This window comes from Triticum urartu, chromosome 3A, assembly GCF_056163025.1.
Source record: "Triticum urartu cultivar PI428250 chromosome 3A, HENAU_Tu73, whole genome shotgun sequence".
Lineage (NCBI taxonomy): Eukaryota > Viridiplantae > Streptophyta > Magnoliopsida > Poales > Poaceae > Triticum > Triticum urartu.
Genome location: NC_141875.1, coordinates 514,079,837 through 514,101,655, shown reverse-complemented (window position 1 = coordinate 514,101,655; position 21,819 = coordinate 514,079,837). Strand labels below are relative to the sequence as shown.

General features: G+C 47.0%; 1 long non-coding RNA gene across 1 annotated transcript; it reads right to left on the bottom strand.

The window, feature by feature from the left end:
- Window positions 1–3,842: 3,842 nt before the first annotated feature.
- LOC125548619 (uncharacterized) lies at window positions 3,843–7,300 on the bottom strand. Its single transcript, XR_015599787.1, has 3 exons — window positions 6,947–7,300; window positions 5,788–5,862; window positions 3,843–4,151 (listed from the first exon to the last, which is right to left on the bottom strand). It is a non-coding gene; the product is annotated as an uncharacterized LOC125548619 (long non-coding RNA).
- Window positions 7,301–21,819: the final 14,519 nt, after the last annotated feature.

Genomic DNA, 21,819 nt, shown 5'->3' with positions numbered 1-21,819 from the left:
TGGCTCTAGGTCACAGGGGGGAGTGCGTGGTTAAGGGGACGGGGTGGGCTGGCCTGGTGGCCGACTGGGCCGGCCTGTTGGGCCGGTTGGCCCGGGGGGGTCTTTTTCCTTTTCTTCATTTTTTCTAAACTTCTTTGTTTTCTATTAATTTCAATAGGCAAGACAGTTTTATAAAATCCAAAGCTTGAACCTAAATTATTATTATAATTTAGACTACTTCCACAATTAGTTTGGTAGTTAAATAAATTAGCTTAGCATTTTTATAAAACAAAAAAGCATTTAAACAATGTTTTAAGCATTGTTTTAATTAGTTTAGGGCATTTAAACACTTTGCAAAAATGTTGGTTCACCACCAATATTGTCAAAAGGATATTAGCCACATGATAAACATTTTAGTTTTCATGTTTGAGTAATTTAGAATTTTTTTTACTTTAATTTGAAATTGAGATTTGGACTGGAATAGAATCAAAGTGAGATTAGCAACAGTAACAATGATGACATGGCACCATTAACAGGTGATTACTGTAGCATGACACTGGGGGTGTTACAAATCTCCTCCACTACAAGAAATCTCGTCCCGAGATTTAAGTGCGGAAGTAAAGAGTAACTTCGGGAGAACTGACCCTTATAGGGTTAATTATTTGGTGAACAATTCAGGAAATGTGGCAGAAGTATATCTCGAGTTGAAACTTAAGAAAGCATCGAGAGCAAAATATGAAGGTAAAGTAGGGAGTTTCAAGCGAATGGACAAACGATCGATACCTGAACAGAGTGTGAGAAGGGGGTTCAGAGCATCGGGAATAGATCATCTCTCGGAAGGTGGCTCGTGACAACACACAAAGCCAAGATCAAATGATACTTCAGAATAAAGGATATATGGGAGAGCCAGGTTTCGATCATGTGGAACCGTGGGTTATGGGCCCACCATGTGGGTTAAAAGTAGAAAGGGGGCCGATAGCAAGGCATGTCAGATGATAGACTGTCAGTTATGTTGTCAACAACGTTGGTACCAAGGGCGAGGTACGGAGAGAACTATTTTCCTTCTCGTTGTACGAGGCGGACCAATAGGCAAAGTTCTCATCCATCAGTGGCTACCAAAATGTCATCAACTATAGTAACAGGGTCTTACTGACACGGTTCTACACCAAGGTGTTTACATAAGAAGAAGAAAAATATTACTGCTTAGATCATATAGATCACAAGAAAGGTTAAACAAAACAATGGGAAGGAAAAGGCGATCATTAGATTAATCAGATCATTGGAATGGAAAATGTGTTTACACACAAGAATTGGGAGTATATCCTTCCCAAGGGGAAGCGGAGCAGGATATACATGATATGACAGCAAGTTCAAAAGCATTTAGATACAAGGGGCGAGGGAAGAATCATGATATTATCCACATCATGGTGTTAGAATAATAAATCGAGAAACATTTAGCATTGCACTTCCAATGTTCTTATTGATATTCTGAATACCTCAGCCATGCTTCGAGGTAGCATTAACATGGTGTTACAAGTAGGGGTTGGAGTTGAAGATCACAAGAAATACTCAAGGAACAACTGCAGGAATAGCAAGGAGTCCAAGGTTTAACCAAGACATGATGAAACATGTGTTGGAAAGAAGACAAGGGGGGTAGTCGATGATAACTCAAATCATCATAGGTCAAGGATGGTATTTCTCACCATGAATTCAATTGTCATTTCAATAGAAGTCAAAATGTTGATGCTGATCATGACGCATTTGTCGAGAGGCTCTATGAAGATGTCATCGAGGAGCGATGCCATCAAGCAACAAGAAGGATGAAGCGAAAGGCTATTGGAACCACGGATACGACACAAATTCGAAATCAAACTTGCTGTTCAAGGTGAAATGATATGACGAGAAAGATCGATGTAAGCTTAGCTCATCATCGAAAATTATGCTTCGGGAAGAAGGAGCGGGTAGCACAGTTAAAATTTAGCACGATAATGATATAGATATTTGGTCTAGGAAGGACTAGAAGGATTATTAAACTCATAAGCAACAAAATTACTTAGAGTGGTTGAATTCAGGGTGCGGAATCGATTCACTCATTGGTGTTCTCGAGTGACCAATAACTCGGAACCCAAGAAGTGACAATGACGGGGAAATGTAGTACTTCATCAAATGTTCATAAGATGTAGTTCAATGGCATGATATCCTCGAGATACCAGAGTAATACTTGAAGGTAGATCATAAATAGAGGTTAGACAGATGAAATGATCTGCAGAAGACAAGTATTTTAACTTGTCCGGGAAATGGAGTTAAGGAGAAACTATGGTCGGAACCACGGTTATGAATGATCAAACCACCGATACAAGATGAACTTATAACAAGGGGTAATCAGTTTTACGAGCAGCTTCCACGATAAGTTCTACATCGGGTCCTTGGGCATGAACACAAGGGTTCAAGGTCGACTCCCAGTTCTTCAATGCATAAACTTTCGTTCACTCCTCATTTTTCGAAGAAATTGTAGTGCATGGGGATTTTATCTGGCGAAGTACCAGAAGAGTAGGACTCGTGAGAACTCTCGGGTTCACTCGGATTATGGAAGGCATAAGTTCAACCCATCGGGGCATTTTTATGAATCTATACAACCATCAACCAAGCAAAGATACGAGTTCAAAAGCAGAGTGTCGGAGTCAAAGCAGATGATACAATTTACCGAAGGTATTATGTATCAGGAGAAAACTCACAAGACTTTGAATGTGAAGGACATTGTTGGATAACAACCCAGCAATGGATCTGGCAATTCACAACAGAGTTGATGTGAGTATCGGTAATCAATCAGATGAAGAAGGGGATGCAAAGGCATCGGCTTATAGAATCGTCTGAATGATTCGATGCTTGGGTACAAAGGAAATTATGATTTCAAGACGAAGGATCAGAAGCAGAGGCTCTGACCAAAAGATGAGTAAGTTGAATAGACTTAGAGGTGTACCGATCAAATCTGGATTGGGCAAGAACAAGCTCATATCTGGAAGGATGTCTGAGCCGGAAAGAAAATTTCCAAAGATTAATTGTTGAATGCGTGTAATCGCGCACACACTGAATCCATAGGAACAGAATGACAATCACAAAGAATTCTAAAGAATATTGCTAGACATATGGAATTACTCCTAATGCAAGCAGGCAAGGAGAATCAAGAGCAATAGGCTGCAGAGGAATTTGAAAGATCAGATAGCCTTTTCAGGTATTTTGGAAAGTAAATGAACAACTCGGTATGAACGAACCCCTGTTAAGTGAATTATCCGCAGTTCGAAAAGAAGTTTTAAAGGAGAAGGCACAAAGGATTCTCAGAACAACGGAGAGTACTAGGGGCATCTGGTAATAACATGAGCAACTAGGTATGAAGGTACAATCGGCAAGGATGTTATCCATGGGGACTTATCGGTGGTAAGGAAGTGCAAAGCAATGGGCACATGGTCTCGGAAAACATCGAGGAGTATCCGCAGAATCTTCTGGCGAAGCAAGCAATCATCGATAATGTTGGGGCCCTCCGGGAGGAAGTGGGTACGAGAACCTAATGTTAGAGTTAGTAAAATGGTTAACCCGAATAGAGGAGAGATCAGAGTCCCAGAGTATAGACGCGGAATAAAAGATCCTAATACCACCCAATTGACGACGTGGGCCCGTAAGCCACACGGCCAAGTTAGTAAAACAGTTTTTGGATTCTAGACTCAACTTCGGCCAAGGAGTTGGAGAGGGGGCTACCTACAGGCAGTCGGCTCTGATACCAACTTGTGACGCCCTCGATTCAACCGTACACTAATCATACACGCAAATGTGTACGATCAAGATCAAGGACTCACGGAGAGATATCACAACACAACTCTAGACACAAATTAAAATAATACAAGCTTTATATTACAAGCCAGAGGCCTCGAGGGCTCGAATACATAAGCTTGAATACACAAGAATCAGCGGAAGCAACAATATCTGAGTACAGACATGAGTTAAACAAGTTTGCCTTAAGAAGGCTAGCACAAAAGCAACAGCAATCGAAAAGGCAAGGCCTCCTGCCTGGGAGCCCCCTAACTACTCCTGGTCGTCGGCGGCCTCCGCGTAATAGTAGGCACCCTCAGGGTAGTAGTAGTCGTCGGTGGTGTCGTCTGGATCCTAGGCTCCACCATCTGGTTGCGACAAACAGAAAGAAGAAAGAAGGGGGAAAAGGGGAAGCAAAGCAACCGTGAGTACTCATCCAAAGTACTCGCAAGCAAGGATCTACACTACATATGCAACATTATCAAAGGAAGGCTGAATATGTGGGCTGGGCTGCAGAATGCCAGAAGAGAAGGGGGAAAGCCTAGCCTATCGAAGACTAGCATCTTCTCGAACCCACCATCTTGCAGCAACAGGAGGAGGTAGAGTAGCATAAAGTAAAGTAGTAGTAGTGTTATCAACCTCGGCTAGAGATCCTTTCTCGACTCCCTGCGAGAAAGTAATCCCAGAGCCATACTATCCAGTTATCATCACAATCCATTACTCATCACCATCCAGTTCTCATCACAAGTATCCAGTTCTAGTTGTATCGATCGGGATACAACTCCAAGTGTCCGTTACCGTAGGACAGGCTATCGATAGATGTTTTCTTCCCTGCAGGGGTGCACCAACTTACCCACCACGCTCGATTAACTCCGGCCGGACACACTTTCCTGGGTCATGCCCGGCCTCAGCCAAACAATACGCCGCAACCCGACCTAGGCTTAATAGAGAGGTCAACACGCCGGACTAAACCTATGCCCCCAGGGGTCATGGGCCATCTCCCCAGGAACTCCTGCACGTTGCGTACCCGGCCGGTGAGCAGACCTAGCTACCTCCTTCAACAAGGCAGGAGCTTACGCAGTCTAACCCGGTGCGCGCCGCTCAGTCGCTGACGTCTATTAAGCTTCGGCTGATGCATACGACGCAGAACGCCCATACTATGCCCACGTGATGGTTAGTGCTATTAGGCCAAAGGCCCCTCAGATCAAATATCCAAACCGTAGTGGATTAGGAGCACGTGGTAACGAGGAGAGACTCACGATCGATGTGACCCCGTCGCCCCGTCTCGAGTACTTGCGACAAGGGCTAAGAATGCCTGGCCACGCCTCGTAAGTATCTCGCGGGCACCTTCCAGGTCAACCCGACTCCACATCACTCGCTAGTAAGCTCGCACGGGTACCCCTCGGGGATGACCCGTCTTTAGTACTAGGGTCCAGTGCAAAGTCATACTAACCATAGTAACTGTGTGTCTAACACCAAGGGGAAAACCCGAGGAATCACCCCCGGTGAATTCCACTCGATGTTATCATCAAGGTGAACGTAAGAGGATCCACCATCGAGGTTCACGTTTGATGGGTTGCACGACAGAGCCGTACCGGAAGTGGTTAAGGAGGAAATACCCCTCGATGACCTCGACCGTAAAGCTACACTACGGAGATCTCATCAGGAGTGATGTAAGAGGTTCCACCCTCGGCACTCGATGGTAACTCTGCAGAGTCGAGCAACAAAAGGGGAAAGTGATGTGCGGTGTCGGGGCCTGGACGTCGATCACGTTGATCGATTCATCAAACATAAAGCGGGGCAACTGGGACAAGGTGGGGGTCATTGATGGATCTCTAACCAACCTATACTAAGAAGTTTAGGATAAGTAGGTAGGTAACAATAACAGGTTACAATAAACAGGCTATGCAGCAGAATAGGAGCAAACAATAATAGTAGCAAAATCTAATGCAAGCATGAGAGAATGGAATGGGTGATATCAGGATGATCAAAAGGGGGGCTTGCCTGGTTGCTCAGACAAGAAGAAGCGGTCGCCGTCGACGTAGTTGAACACAGCGGCATCAGCGGCAGTCTCGGGGTCTACCGGAGAGAAGAGGGGGGAGAAACAGTAAATACATAGCAAGCAAGAGCATAACAGGACAACACGCAGAGCTAGATGTGTCCTAACGCGGTGCTACACGTTACCGACGAAGGGGGATAACATCCGGAAATGTTTCCCAGGTTTAGCATTTTCGGACAGATGAAACGGAGGGGAAAAGCTCCATGTTCAGGTAGTTAGGGGCATGTGGCAGACGAACGGATCGCGTATTCGGATTCGTCTCGTTGTTCTGAGCAACTTTCATGTAGAAAACTTTTTCATCCGAGTCACGGATTATTTTCTATGATTTTTCAAAGTTTTAAACACTATTCTGGAATTATTATAAAATCAAAAAATGGGGTATTGCATCAGCATGACATCATCATTACGTCATCAGTCAGCTGAGTTGACCATGGTCAACCCTGACGTGTGGGGCCGGTCAGTGCCCAGTCAACAGTACAGTCAGCGTTGACTGGGTCAAAGTTGACCAGTCAATGGGGCCCATCTGTCAGTGTCACATATTTTAAAAGGAGGGTTTAAATTAAGCTAACTAGGGGTGGGGCCCCACTGTCATAGAGTCCTCTGACTAACTAATTAGCTAATTAGTTAATTAGGCAAAATTAATTAAGTTAATTAACTGAACCACTAATTAATTAACTAATTTAGTATTTTTTATTAACATTTCTTTTTTTGTTTTTCTTAAGATAGGGGCATGGGCCCCATCCGCCATAGGCCCAGGGCCTTAGCGGGGCGGATGTGCGTCTACGGGCGAACGGGCAGGGGCGGAGCCCCAGGGGGCATGGGCGCGGGCACCGGGCGTCGGACGCCGGAGTGCGCGGCGCGGGGGAGTGGCGCTGGGCGCGGACGAGGGCGGTTGGCTGGATCGGGGCTGCGGGGCGCTGGCGGACGGCGAGCAATGGCACGGTCAGCGCAGGCGGCAAGCACGGCCACCGGGCGCGTGCGGGACGGTGACCACAGGCAGGACGGCGCGTGGGCGCGACGAGCGCGATAGGGGTGGTGCGTGCGGGGGTGGTACAGTGCGCGACGACAGGAGGCAAAGGGGGAGGCGGAGGCCGAGGGCCTCACCAGCGATGGAGGGAATCCGGGGCGGCGAGTCTCGGCGTTGGCCGGCGATGGAGAGGCGGGGACGGGGCAGGCCCGCGCGAGGGTGAGGAGGCGACGGCGAACGGCGTCGAGCGACAGGGGCACTGGCTGCCGTCGGGGCAGAGGCAAGGGTTGTCGTGGCGGTTGTCGGGGAGGCAGGGTCAGGGGCGGCGTGGATCGCCTGGATCCAGCAGAGAGAGGGGGAGTAGTGGAGGAAGGCGAGGCGTCCGGCGAGGGGGTGGGGTTCTTTGGGCGGCGGCGGCGTTCGACGGGGCCGGGGCATCTGCCCCGATCCAGATCGGTGGGGGAGGAAAGAGCGGAGTGGGGAAGTGGGGGCGTGGCTCTAGGTCACAGGGGGGAGTGCGTGGTTAAGGGGACGGGGTGGGCTGGCCTGGTGGCCGACTGGGCCGGCCTGTTGGGCCGGTTGGCCCGGGGGGGGTCTTTTTCCTTTTCTTCAGTTTTTCTAAACTTCTTTGTTTTCTATTAATTTCAATAGGCAAAACAGTTTTATAAAATACAAAGCTTGAACCTAAATTATTATTATAATTTAGACTACTTCCACAATTAGTTTGGTAGTTAAATAAATTAGCTTACCATTTTTATAAAACAAAAAAGCATTTAAACAACATTTTAAGCATTGTTTTAATTAGTTTAGGGCATTTAAACACTTTGCAAAAATGTTGGTTCACCACCAATATTGTCAAAAGGATATTAGCCACATGATAAACATTTTAGTTTTCATGTTTGAGCAATTTAGAATTTTTTTTGACTTTAATTTGAAATTGAGATTTGGACTGGAATAGAATCAAAGTGAGATTAGCAACAGTAAAAATGATGACATGGCACCATTAACAAGTGATTACTGTAGCATGACACTCGGGGTGTTACAAATCTCCTCCACTACAAGAAATCTCGTCCCGAGATTTAAGTGCGGAAGTAAAGAGTAACTTCGGGAGAACTAACCCTTATAGGGTTAATTATTTGGTGAACAATTCAGGGAATGTGGCAGAAGTATCTCTCGAGTTGAAACTTAAGAAAACATCGAGAGCAAAATATGAAGGTACAGTAGGGAGTTTCAAGCGAATGGACAAACGATCGATACCTGAACAGAGTGTGAGAAGGGGGTTCAGAGCATCGGGAATAGATCATCTCTCGGAAGGTGGCTCGTGACAACACACAAAGCCAAGATCAAATGATACTTCGGAATAAAGGATATATAGGAGAGCCAGGTTTCGATCATGTGGAACCGTGGGTTATGGGCCCACCATGTGGGTTAAAAGTAGAAAGGGGGCCGATAGCAAGGCATGTCAGATGATAGACTGTCAGTTATGTTGTCAACAACGTTGGTACCAAGGGCGAGGTACGGAGAGAACTATTTTCCTGCTCGTTGTACGAGGCGGACCAATAGGCAAAGTTCTCATCCATCAGTGGCTACCAAAATGTCATCAACTATAGTAACAGGGTCTTACTGACACGGTTCTACACCAAGGTGTTTACATAAGAAGAAGAAAAATATTACTGCTTAGATCATATAGATCACAAGAAAGGTTAAACAAAACAATGGGAAGGAAAAGGCGATCATTAGATTAATCAGGTCATTGGAATGGAAAATGTGTTTACACACAAGAATTGGGAGTATATCCTTCCCAAGGGGAAGCGGAGCAGGATATACATGATATGACAGCAAGTTCAAAAGCATTTAGATACAAGGGGCGAGGGAAGAATCATGATATTATCCACATCACGGTGTTAGAATAATAAATCGAGAAACATTTAGCATTGCACTTCCAATGTTCTTATTGATATTCTGAATACCTCAGCCATGCTTCGACGTAGCATTAACATGGTGTTACAAGTAGGGGTTGGAGTTGAAGATCACAAGAAATACTCAAGGAACAACTGCAGGAATAGCAAGGAGTCCAAGGTTTAACCAAGACATGATGAAACATGTGTTGGAAAGAAGACAAGGGTGTCGATGATAACTCAAATCATCATAGGTCAAGGATGGTATTTCTCACCATGAATTCAATTGTCATTTCAATAGAAGTCAAAATGTTGATGCTGATCATGACGCATTTGTCGAGAGGCTCTATGAAGATGTCATCGAGGAGCGATGCCATCAAGCAACAGGAAGGATGAAGCGAAAGGCTATTGGAACCACGGATACGACACAAAGTCGAAATCAAACTTGCTGTTCAAGGTGAAATGATATGACGAGAAAGATCGATGTAAGCTTAGCTCATCATCGAAAATTATGCTTCGGGAAGAAGGAGCGGGTAGCACAGTTATAATTTAGCACGATAATGATATAGATATTTGGTCTAGGAAGGACTAGAAGGATTATTAAACTCATAAGCAACAAAATTACTTAGAGTGGTTGAATTCAGGGTGCGGAATCGATTCACTCATTGGTATTCTCGAGTGACCAATAACTCGGAACCCAAGAAGTGACAATGACGGGGAAATGTAGTACTTCATCAAATGTTCATAAGATGTAGTTCAATGGCATGATATCCTCAAGATACCAGAGTAATACTTGAAGGTAGATCATAAATAGAGGTTAGACAGATGAAATGATCTGCAGAAGACAAGTATTTTAACTTGTCCGGGAAATGGAGTTAAGGAGAAACTATGGTCGGAACCACAGTTATGAATGATCAAACCACCGATACAAGATGAACTTATAACAAGGGGTAATCAGTTTTACGAGCAGCTTCCACGATAAGTTCTACATCGGGTCCTTGGGCATGAACACGAGGGTTCAAGGTCGAGTCCCAGTTCTTCAATGCATAACCTTTCATTCACTCCTCATTTTTCGAAGAAATTGTAGTGCATGGGGATTTTATCTGGCGAAGTACCAGAAGAGTAGGACTCGTGAGAACTCTTGGGTTCACTCGGATTATGGAAGGCATAAGTTCAACCCATCGGGGCATTTTTACGAATCTATACAACCATCAACCAAGCAAAGATACGAGTTCAAAAGCAGAGTATCGGAGTCAAAGCAGATGATACAATTTACCGAAGGTATTATGTATCAGGGGAAAACTCACAAGACTTTGAATGTGAAGGACATTGTTGGATAACATCCCAGCAATGGATCTGGCAATTCACAACAGAGTTGATGTGAGTATCGGTAATCAATCAGATGAAGAAGGGGATGCAAAGGCATCGGCTTATAGAATCGTCTGAATGATTCGATGCTTGGGTACAAAGGAAATTATGATTTCAAGACGAAGGATCAGAAGCAGAGGCTCTGACCAAAAGATGAGTAAGTTGAATAGACTTAGAGGTGTACCGATCAAATCTGGATTGGGCAAGAACAAGCTCATATCTGGAAGGATGTCTAAGCCGGAAAGAAAATTTCCAAAGATTAATTGTTGAATGCGAGTAATCGCACACACACTGAATCCATAGGAACAGAATGACAATCACAAAGAATTCTAAAGAATATTGCTAGACATATGGAATTACTCCTAATGCAAGCAGGCAAGGAGAATCAAGAGCAATAGGCTGCAGAGGAATTTGAAAGATCAGATAGCCTTTTCAGGTATTTTGGAAAGTAAATGAACAACTCGGTATGAACGAACCCCTGTTAAGTGAATTATCCGCAGTTCGAAAAGAAGTTTTAAAGGAGAAGGCACAAAGGATTCTCAGAACAACGGAGAGTACTAGGGGCATCTGGTAATAACATGAGCAACTAGGTATGAAGGTACAATCGGCAAGGATGTTATCCATGGGGACTTATCGGTGGTAAGGAAGTGCAAAGCAATGGGCACATGGTCTCGGAAAACATCGAGGAGTATCCGCAGAATCTTCTGGCGAAGCAAGCAATCATCGATAATGTTGGGGCCCTCCGGGAGGAAGTGGGTACGAGAACCTAATGTTAGAGTTAGTAAAATGGTTAACCCGAATAGAGGAGAGATCAGAGTCCCAGAGTATAGACGAGGAATAAAATATCCTAATACCACCCAATTGGCGACGTGGGCCCGTAAGCCACACGGCCAAGTTAGTAAAACAGTTTTTGGTTTCTAGACTCAACTTCGGCCAAGGAGTTGGAGAGGGGGCTACCTACAGGCAGTCGGCTCTGATACCAACTTGTGACGCCCTCGATTCAACCGTACACTAATCATACACGCAAATGTGTACGATCAAGATCAAGGACTCACGGAGAGATATCACAACACAACTCTAGACACAAATTAAAATAATACAAGCTTTATATTACAAGCCAGAGGCCTCGAGGGCTCGAATACATAAGCTTGAATACACAAGAATCAGCGGAAGCAACAATATCTGAGTACAGACATGAGTTAAACAAGTTTGCCTTAAGAAGGCTAGCACAAAAGCAACAGCAATCGAAAAGGCAAGGCCTCCTGCCTGGGAGCCCCCTAACTACTCCTGGTCGTCAGCGGCCTCCACGTAATAGTAGGCACCCTCGGGGTAGTAGTAGTCGTCGGTGGTGTCGTCTGGATCCTAGGCTCCACCATCTGGTTGCGACAACCAGAAAAAAGAAAGAAGGGGGAAAGGGGGAAGTAAAGCAACCGTGAGTACTCATCCAAAGTACTCGCAAGCAAGGATCTACACTACATATGCAACATTATCAAAGGAAGGCTGAATATGTGGGCTGGGGTGCAGAATGCCAGAAGAGAAGGGGGAAAGCCTAGCCTATCGAAGACTAGCATCTTCTCGAACCCACCATCTTGCAGCAACAGGAGGAAGTAGAGTAGCATAAAGTAAAGTAGTAGTAGTGTTATCAACCTCGGCTAGAGATCCTTTCTCGACTCCCTGCAAGAAAGTAATCCGAGAGCCATACTATCCAGTTATCATCACAATCCATTACTCATCACCATCCAGTTCTCATCACAAGTATCCAGTTCTAGTTGTATCGATCGGGATACAACTCCAAGTGTCCGTTACCGTAGGACAGGCTATCGATAGATGTTTTCTTCCCTGCAGGGGTGCACCAACTTACCCACCACGCTCGATTAACTCCGGCCAGACACACTTTCCTGGGTCATGCCCGGCCTCGGCCAAACAATACGCCGCAACCCGACCTAGGCTTAATAGAGAGGTCAACACGCCGGACTAAACCTATGCCCCCAGGGGTCATGGGCCATCTCCCCGGGAACTCCTGTACGTTGCGTACGCGGCCGGTGAGCAGACCTAGCTACCTCCTTCAACAAGGCAGGAGCTTACACAGTCCAAACCGGCGCGCGCCGCTCAGTCGTTGATGTCTATTAAGCTTCGGCTGATGCATACGATGCAGAACGCCCATACTATGCCCACGTGATGGTTAGTGCTATCAGGCCAAAGGCCCCTCGGATCAAATATCCAAACCGTAGTGGATTAGGAGCACGCGGTAACGAGCAGAGACTCACGATCGATGTGACCCCGTCGCCCCGTCTCGAGTACTTGCGGCAAGGGCTAAGAATGTCCGGCCACGCCTCGTAAGTATCTCGCGGGCACCTTCCAGGTCAACCTGACTCCACATCACTCGCTAGTAAGCTCGCGCGGGTACCCCTCGGGGACGACCCGTCTTTAGTAATAGGGTCCAGTGCAAAGTCATAGTAACCATAGTAATTGTGTGTCTAATACCAAGGGGAAAACCCGAGGAATCGCCCCCGGTGAATTCCACTCGATGTTATCATCAAGGTGAACGTAAGAGGATCCACCATCGAGGTTCACGTTTGATGGGTTGCACGACAGAGCCGTACCGGAAGTGGTTAAGGAGGAAATACCCCTCGATGACCTCGACCGTAAAGCTACACTACGGAGATCTCATCAGGAGTGATGTAAGAGGTTCCACCCTCGGCACTCGATGGTAACTCTGCAGAGTCGAGCAACAAAAGGGGAAAGTGATGTGCGGTGTCGGGGCCTGGACGTCGATCACGTTGATCGATTCATCAAACATAAAGCGGGGCAACTGGGACAAGGTGGGGGTCATTGATGGATCTCTAACCAACCTATACTAAGCAATTTATGATAAGCAGGTAGGTAACAATAGCAGGTTACAATAAACATGCTATGCAGCATAATAGGAGCAAACAATAATAGTAGCAAAATCTAATGCAAGCATGAGAGAATGGAATGGGTGATATCGGGATGATCAAAAGGGGGGGCTTGCCTGGTTGCTCAGACAAGAAGAAGGGTCGCCGTCGACGTAGTTGAACACAGCGGCATCAGCGGCAGTCTCGGGGTCTACCGGAGAGAAGAGGGGGGAGAAACAGTAAATACATAGCAAGCAAGAGCATAACAGGACAACACGCAGAGCTAGATGTGTCCTAACGCGGTGCTACACGTTACCAACGAAGGGGGATAACATCCGGAAATGTTTCCCTAGGTTTAGCATTTTCGGACAAATCAAACGGAGGGGAAAAGTTGCATGTTCAGGTAGTTAGGGGTATGTGGCAGACGAACGGATCGCGTATTCGAATTCGTCTCGTTGTTCTGAGCAACTTTCATGAAGAAAACTTTTTCATCCGAGTCACGGATTATTTTCTATGATTTTTCAAAGTTTTAAACACTATTCTGGAATTATTATAAAATCAAAAAATGGGGTATTGCATCAGCATGACATCATCATTACGTCATCAGTCAGCTGAGTTGACCATGGTCAACCCTGACGTGTGGGGCCGGTCAGTGCCCAGTCAACAGTACAGTCAGCGTTGACTGGGTCAAAGTTGACCAGTCAAAGGGGCCCATCTGTCAGTGTCACATATTTTAAAAGGGGGGTTTAAATTAAGCTAACTAGGGGTGGGGCCCCACTGTCATAGAGTCCTCTGACTAACTAATTAGTTAATTAGGAAAAATTAATTAAGTTAATTAACTGAACCACTAATTAATTAACTAATTTAGTATTTTTTTTATTAACATTTCTTTTTTTTATTTTTCTTAAGACAGGGGCATGGGCCCCATCCGCCATAGGCCCAGGGCCTTAGCGGGGCGGATGTGCGTCTACGGGCGAATGGGCAGGGGCGGAGCCCCAGGGGCGCGGGCGCGGGCACCGGGCGTGGGACGTCGTAGTGTGCGGCGTGGCGGAGTGGCGCTGGGCGCGGACGAGGGCCGTTGGCCAGATCGGGGCTGCGGGGCGTGGGCGGACGGCGAGCAACGGCGCGGTCAGCGCAGGCGGCGAGCACGGCCATCGGGCGCGTGCGGAACGGTGACCACAGGCAGGACGGCGCGCGGGCGCGACGAGCGCGATAGGGGTGGTGCGTGCGGGGGCGGTACAGTGCGCGACGACGGGAGGAAAAGGGGGAGGCGGAGGCCAAGGGCCTCACCAGCGATGGAGGGAAGCGGGGGCGGCGAGGCTCGGGGTTGGTCAGCGATGGAGAGGCGGGGACGGGGCAGGCTCGCGCGAGGGTGAGGAGGCGACGGCGAACGGCGTCGAGCGACAGGGGCACTGGCTGCTGTCGGGGCAGAGGCGAGGGTCGTCGTGGCGGTTGTCGGGGAGGCAGGGTCAGGGGCGACGTGGATCGTCCGGATCCAGCAGAGAAAGGGGGAGGAGTGGAGGAAGGCGAGGCGTCCGGCGAGGGGGTGGGGTTCTTTGGGCGGCGGCGGTTTTTGACGGGGCCGGGGCATCTGCCCCGATCCAGATCGGTGGGGGAGGAAAGAGCGGAGTGGGGAAGTGAGGGCGTGGCTCTAGGTCACAAGGGGGGAGTGCGTGGTTAAGGGGATGGGGTGGGCTGGCCTGGTGGCCGACTGGGCCGGCCTGTTGGGCCGGTTGGCCCGGGGGGGTCTTTTTCCTTTTCTTCATTTTTTTTAAACTTCTTTGTTTTCTATTAATTTCAATAGGCAAAACAGTTTAATAAAATACAAAGCTTGAACCTAAATTATTATTATTATTTAGACTACTGCCACAATTAGTTTGGTAGTTAAATAAATTAGCTTAGCATTTTTATAAAACAAAAAGGCATTTAAACAATGTTTTAACCATTGTTTTAACTAGTTTAGGGCATTTAAACACTTTGCAAAAATGTTGGTTCACCACCAATATTGTCAAAAGGATAGTAGCCACATGATAAACATTTTAGTTTTCATGTTTGAGCAATTTAGAATTTTTTTTGACTTTAATTTGAAATTGAGATTTGGACTGGAATAGAATCAAAGTGAGATTAGCAACAGTAAAAATGATGACATGGCACCATTAACAGGTGATTACTGTAGCATGACACTGGGGGTGTTACATAGGGGTCGATGATGGCCGAGGCAAGGTCGACCAGGGAGTTCAGTTTGTTTTTGTCGCTGCCCCAGACCTTGTAGTGGTGCTGGATGTTGACAAGATTCGGGCATCTCAAGTCCGAAACCTTGAGCACTTTTAGATCGTTGGTGGTGTCCACCGTAGTGAAACTATAGTCGGAGCTGTTGATAAACCTGGAGAAACGCTCGCAAGGCCTTGTTGCAAGGTGGTAGTGGTAGACGAGGATGTCATGTCGCATGCACAACTGGGCGATGGCAACCTTCTGATCGTGCCCGGCACGACCGCTGGTGTACTCGAGGTCGAAGCCAACCACTCGGTACTTGTCCTCGGCAAGGAACTACTCCATAGTTTGGATGGAGCTCTCCACCGAGACCAGGTCGTTCGTGTACACCACCGAGAGGGCCTTCCCCCTCACGTGGGTGTCTACTACGTGATGCGTGGTGAACTGCCCGCAGTTGTCGTCGTCGGCCGCTGGGACCGCCATTCGAGCCACGGGAGCGCCACTGGAACCGCTGGATGGCCTCTCTGTATGTGTCGTTGTGGGTGTGCTTATTGTGTGTGTGACGCGAGAGATATAAGGTATATGGATTCTCTGCGTGTCCGCATGGCAGTTTTTGCAGCGGGTAACTGCATCGTCGTGTCGCGCCCGACGCAACCGCATGCACACAAATGTGCGTGATCGTGCACCGGCCCCAAACACTGGCAGCGCGCGTGGAGGGACGAGGGCAGAGCACCCGGAGGGACGCGAGAGAAGCGCGCGCATGGCGGGACGCGAGCAGAGCGTGCCGCGACCGCCTGAACCGCAAGCAACCACACACATAGAGCAGTTGAACACGCACAAAATGGTTGCCTACAAGTCGGCCGACAGTTGCGTCGCTGCGTAGAGAGCGGCCGTGTGCTACCACCTCTCTCTAGTATATAGTCCCCTTTATATTCTGTGCCATACTTTGCCCACAAATTTAACCAACAAAATGTTAATCCATGTTATAAAAATTATATAATTGGAAACTATGTTCAAATACGAATCCAATTATATAATCTTTGGAGAAATGCATTCGTATTTTATTAGTTAAATCATACTTATAAACCAGGATGGGGGTATAGTAGGTAATTAAATCGCAAAATTTTTTTATTAACCGTATGTGCATGTGGCCTTTCGTCCTCCTCTCGCATGTCTTGTCACCCCACTGCCGTAGACGGCTTACAACGCAAGCTTGCGCAGCGCGCGGGGCGTTCTTTTGGCCAAACGGTGGCGCTAATGAGTCGTTGGTGAGCCCATTCCCGCGCAACCTCGCAGATTCCCGCGCAAGCTTCCCATCCGACTTGGTGAAATCCCCCAAAATCCCAATGCTTACCGGCCTGCTATAAAAAACCTCATGGCCGGCGAGTCCTGCGTCGCATTTTCCCCTCCCTCCCTATAACTTATCTCGTCTGCTTCTCCCACAATCGCCAATGGCACCGGTACGTCGTCGTCGCTCATCCACTCCGCCATCATTAGAGGACAGCTCCAGCTGGGAGGCTACACCGTGACGGCGGTGCAGTCCCTGGCGTAGTGTAGTGTGTGTGGTGTCCCTATTGGGTGTGCGTGGAACACCCACCACACGCTCCGCCGTCATTTCCCGTCGGCAGCTATTGCCGGCCGCCGTTGCCGCCACACCACCGTCAAAAGCCAGGGAGATCTCCCGCTCCACCTTCGCGGCTCGAAGGTGGGAGGTGGCGGTCGTGGCCGCCACCCCACTACTGGCCACCGTGGCCATCACCCGCTCCACCACCGTGGCCCGAAGGCGGGAGGTGGTGGTCGTGGCCGCCACCACATCGTCGGCCGTCGTGGCTGCCAGCCCACCATTGACCGGTCATCACCCGCTCTGCCACCATCGCCCGAAGGCGGGAGGCGGAGGTGGATGCCCGCACGTGCGTCAGCGACCTCGCGCGCTACACCGAGTTCCTGCGGGAGGAGGAGGAGTGCCTCGTCGAGCATACAAAGAGCCTTACTGCCGCCGTGCCCGCATCACACGCTGCCTTAGAGGCGAGGAATCAGGTGATCTATGAGGAGAACCACTGCTTCAAGAGGGGTCGTCTGGAGCAGCAGAGGGCGTTCGAGGCGAGCGTCGCTGAAGCTGCAATAGTGGTAGGCACCATATTGCGGTTGCCCAGCTAGTCGGTAGGCTCCTCCTCCTAGGCCTCTTACTGAGCGCGCTCGACATAGGAGAGGCGGTCGGAAGTAGTACAAAGCCCCTCCGCAGTAGTAGTAGTATTTAGAGGCTATTTTGTTCAGTTCATCTGACTATAGATGTGGTGGAACTGTACAATGTCCTTAAAATTAGCTAGTATATATAGTTGAACTAGCAATTTTAGTACATGGTTGGCAACAATTGGGGAAAAGTTTGGTCGGTTCAGCTGTCGAGTTGAAATGTTTGTATAAATTAAGAATGAGTGCTTAATCTATGAATGAAATCTATGCTTAATTACTGAATTTTAGTTGCAAAAATTAGATACTGCTAGTGATTTTTAGCTTCGTATTTTGACAAATCGCAGTGTTACAAGGTTGACAAATGGCAATGTTACTAGATCAACAAATGTCAATCTTTCCAGTTTGATAAATGGCAACATACCCAATATGACAGATGCAGATCTTACAAAATTGTTTGTAAGTGGTTGCACAGGGGTCATCCAAAAGCCGTTTGCGTTGAACAGATGCACAAATCCTGCTCTCACTTTGCATCATGTCGTCCCGGGATAGACGTGCGAGGCGCGGGAGGACGGCAGCTGGCAGCGCTGAGAGGTAGTGTTCGACGGCGGCATCCCGTGCTGTTTAGGGGGGCGTGCACATGGAGAGGAAGGCGGGAGGCCATGGAAGTCAAAGGGCTCGCTTCCCAGTGAGCCTGCGCGGCGCACAGCTCGCATGCTTCCCGGTGAGCCTGCGCATTCGGCGACAGCTTGCACGCCTCTCGGTCAGCCTGAGCACCGGACTGTGCTCGCACGCATCCCGTTCAGTCAAGGTCAAGCAGCTGTTCGCACGGCACCTCCTACAGCCATTAAAGCCAAGACACATGGAGTCACGTGAATGGTTAACAGAATGCACATGGTTTGAATTATACAAACGTTTGAGATATTAAAGTGGCAGCTCTTTTTTCAAAATGCCTTTGTTGGCTGTCATTATTTGAGTGCGCCTTCTCTAAAAATGGACACAAAAATACCACAGCATGTCGGGTGTAATTCCATGATAGCATGCCAAGTTTCATGAATTTTAGACGAGTTTTGGATTTACTAGAATTTAAAAATAAAGTATCTCAATGTTTTGCCGGCAATCAACGGTGCTCTGGTGTTTGAAATTCATTCCCATTTCTTGCATGGGACCTAAGCATGTACCCAAGGACACATATTTGATTTTTCAACCAATTTATATGCATTGGAGCATGTGCATGTAGTTTAAATTTGAATTATGCACATAAATGCATTGAAAACTCAGTTAATGCATAAAAATGTCCAAACGAACCCCGAAAAATCACAAAAATTGACACAACACTCCTGTTGTTCTATCTTGACACAAGAAAATTTTTGAAAGCAATAAGAGGCAATTGATATTGTTTCGTCCCCAAAGCTGGGACGTTCCCTACCGAAACCATCATGCTTGTTGTGAGAAGCTCTGATTTGTGAGAAGCATATACCCAAACCTGCCCCAGATGGGACAAAAAATTTACCATGGCATGTTGATGTCGCTTCATGATAGCATGCCAAGTTTCATGAATTTCAGAAGAGTTTTGGATTTACTAGAATTTAAAAACCAGGTATCTCAATGTTTTGCCGGGAATCAACGGTGCCCTGGTGTTTGAAATTCATTACCATTTCTTACATGGGAGCTAAGCATGCACCCAAGGACACAGATTTGGTTTTTCAACCAATTTATATGCACTGGAGCATGTGCATGTAGATCAAATTTGAATTATGCACATAAATACATTGAAAACTCAGTTAATGCATAAAATGTCCAAACGAACCCTGAAAAATCACCAAAAATTGAAACAACACTCCTGTTGTTCTATGTTGACACGAGAAAAAAATTGAAAGCGATAAGAGGCAATGGATATCGTTTCGTCCCCAAAGGTGCGACGTTCCCTACCGAAAGCATCATGCTTGTTGTGAGAAGCTCTAGTTTGTGAGAAGTATATACCCAAACCTACCCCAAATGGGACAAAAATTTTAACACAACATGTTGATGTCGCTCCATGATAGCATGTCAAGTTTCACGAATTTCAGACGAGTTTTGGATTTACTAGAATTTAAAACCAGGTATCTCAATGTTTGCGGCCGAGTGACTGTGGCAGGGTGCTTCACATTCATTCACATTTCTTGCATGGGACCTAAGCATGTAACCAAGAACACATATTTGAATTTTCAATGAATTTATATGCATTAGAGCATGTGCATGTAGTTCAAAGTTGAATTATGCACATGAATGCATTGAAAACTTAGTTAATGCATAAAAATGTCCAAACGAACCCCGAAAAATCACAAAATTTGACACAATACTCATGTTGTTCTATGTTGACACGAGAAAAAATTTGAAAGCAGTAAGAGGCAATGGATATCATTCCGTCCCTAAATGTGGGACGTTCCCTATCGAAACCATCATGCTTGTTGTGAGAAACTCTGGTTTGTGAGAAGCATGTACCCAAACCTGCCCCAAATGGCACAAAAATTTTACCACGGCATGTTGATACCGCTCCATGATAGCATGCCAAGTTTCATGAATTTCAGACGAGTTTTGGATTTAATAGAATTTAAAAACTAGATATCACAATGTTTGCGGCCGAGTGACGATGGCAGGGTGTTTGACATTCATTCTCATTTCTTGCATGGGACCTAAGCATGGAACCAAGGACACATATTTGAATTTTCAACCAATTTATATGCATTAGAGCATGTTCATGTAGTTCAAATTTGAATTATGCACATAAATGCATTGAAAACTGAATTAATGCATAAAAATGTCCAAACGAAACCTCAAAAATCCCAAAAATTGACACAACACTCCTGTTGTTTTATGTTGACACTAGGAAAATTTTGAAATTGATAAGAGGCACTGGATATCGTTTCGTCCAGAAAGGTGAAATGTTACCTACTGAAACCATCACATTTGTTGTGAGAAGTTCTGGTTTATGAGAAGTTTATACCCAAATCTGCCCCAAATGGGACAAAAATTTTACCACGGCATGTTGATGCCGCTCCATGATAGCATGCCAAGTTTCATCAATTTCGGACGAATTTTGGATTTACTAGAATTACAAAAGCAAGTATGTCGACGTTCGCCGGAGAGCCACGGTACCCTGGTGTTCTAATTTCATCCCCATTTCTTGCATGGGACATAAGCATAAACCCATGGACACATATATGATTATACAACCCATGTTGGTGTACCGGAGCATGTGCACTTTAATTTTGAATTGTGCACCTGAAATCGCTAGAAAACCAATTTAATGTATAAAATGTTCAAACGAGTCCTGAATAATTCCAATTCTTTTACGACACACATATAGTTGCATGTTCACTATAGATAAAAGGTCTAGCAATTCAAACACCGTCCATTGCCGCTGTGACCCCATTATATAATTCAAATCAAGATGAAAAATCAAGTAGATCGCACACAGTTTATTATCACCAACCGTGTGAGATGCAGCACAAAATATCCTGGAGCACCGTCGGTGTATATTATAGTACGCCTATGGATTACACGAGAAGGTGTGTCGGCTACAGTCCACAGCCGGCGTCTCGTGCACACTAGCTCGCTCCCCAAATATCATTTCATTATTCAATCATCGCCGGTGAAAGATGGGCACGTGGACCCGCGTCGTGAGGGCAACTTCGGTGGCCCACTCCGGCGAGAGCGCGGCCGCAGCCACCATGCGCGTGCTAACAAGGTGCATGAGCACGGCCGCAATCTACGACTGGGCGGCCAAGGCAGCCCAAACAGCCGATGTTGCTTCTGAGGTGGCGACAGCAACATCTACCTCGGGGATAGCAACTTGCGAGAGTAGCACAATAGCTGTATGTTTTGCAGTGGCGGCCTTAGCCCTGATGGAGGCCGCCCACGACCATGTCGAGGCCGCCCACGCCCAGCTCGTGGCGGTCACCGCACAAACCGAACGAAGCTTCTCGGACAATAGTCGGCAACCCACGACCGAAGAGTTGGCAATCGCCGAGAGCGTTCGAGCAGCCGCCCGTTCCTCCGCCGCATACCTTGCGATGACGGAGCCCGTCCAAGCCCAGATCGCGGCCGCCCACGCCCAGCTCGTGGTGGCCTTTTCCAAAGAGATGGCGGACGCGGATGGCGAGATGCTTGCCGAGTATGGTGCGATGGATGCCATGGAGCCCCTTCCCTAGGAGACCGTCGGGTGCGAGCTGGACATGGAGGCGGCGGCCGAGATCGACAAGCACCGGCCATTGTACTAGTACTCTTTGTTTTGTTTAATCAAGAGCGAGAGTCTTTAATTTGTTAGAGTAAGGTTGGGTTAGCTAGCTCTATTTAATTGCTGAAGTTGCTCGATTAAGAAGTGTGGGTGTGTTGTAGTCTCCTTTGTATATTCAAATTATGTAATGAAGTGGATGACCACTGTAACCATGGAAATTCAAACCAAAAATTTTGACGTTCAAACTCATC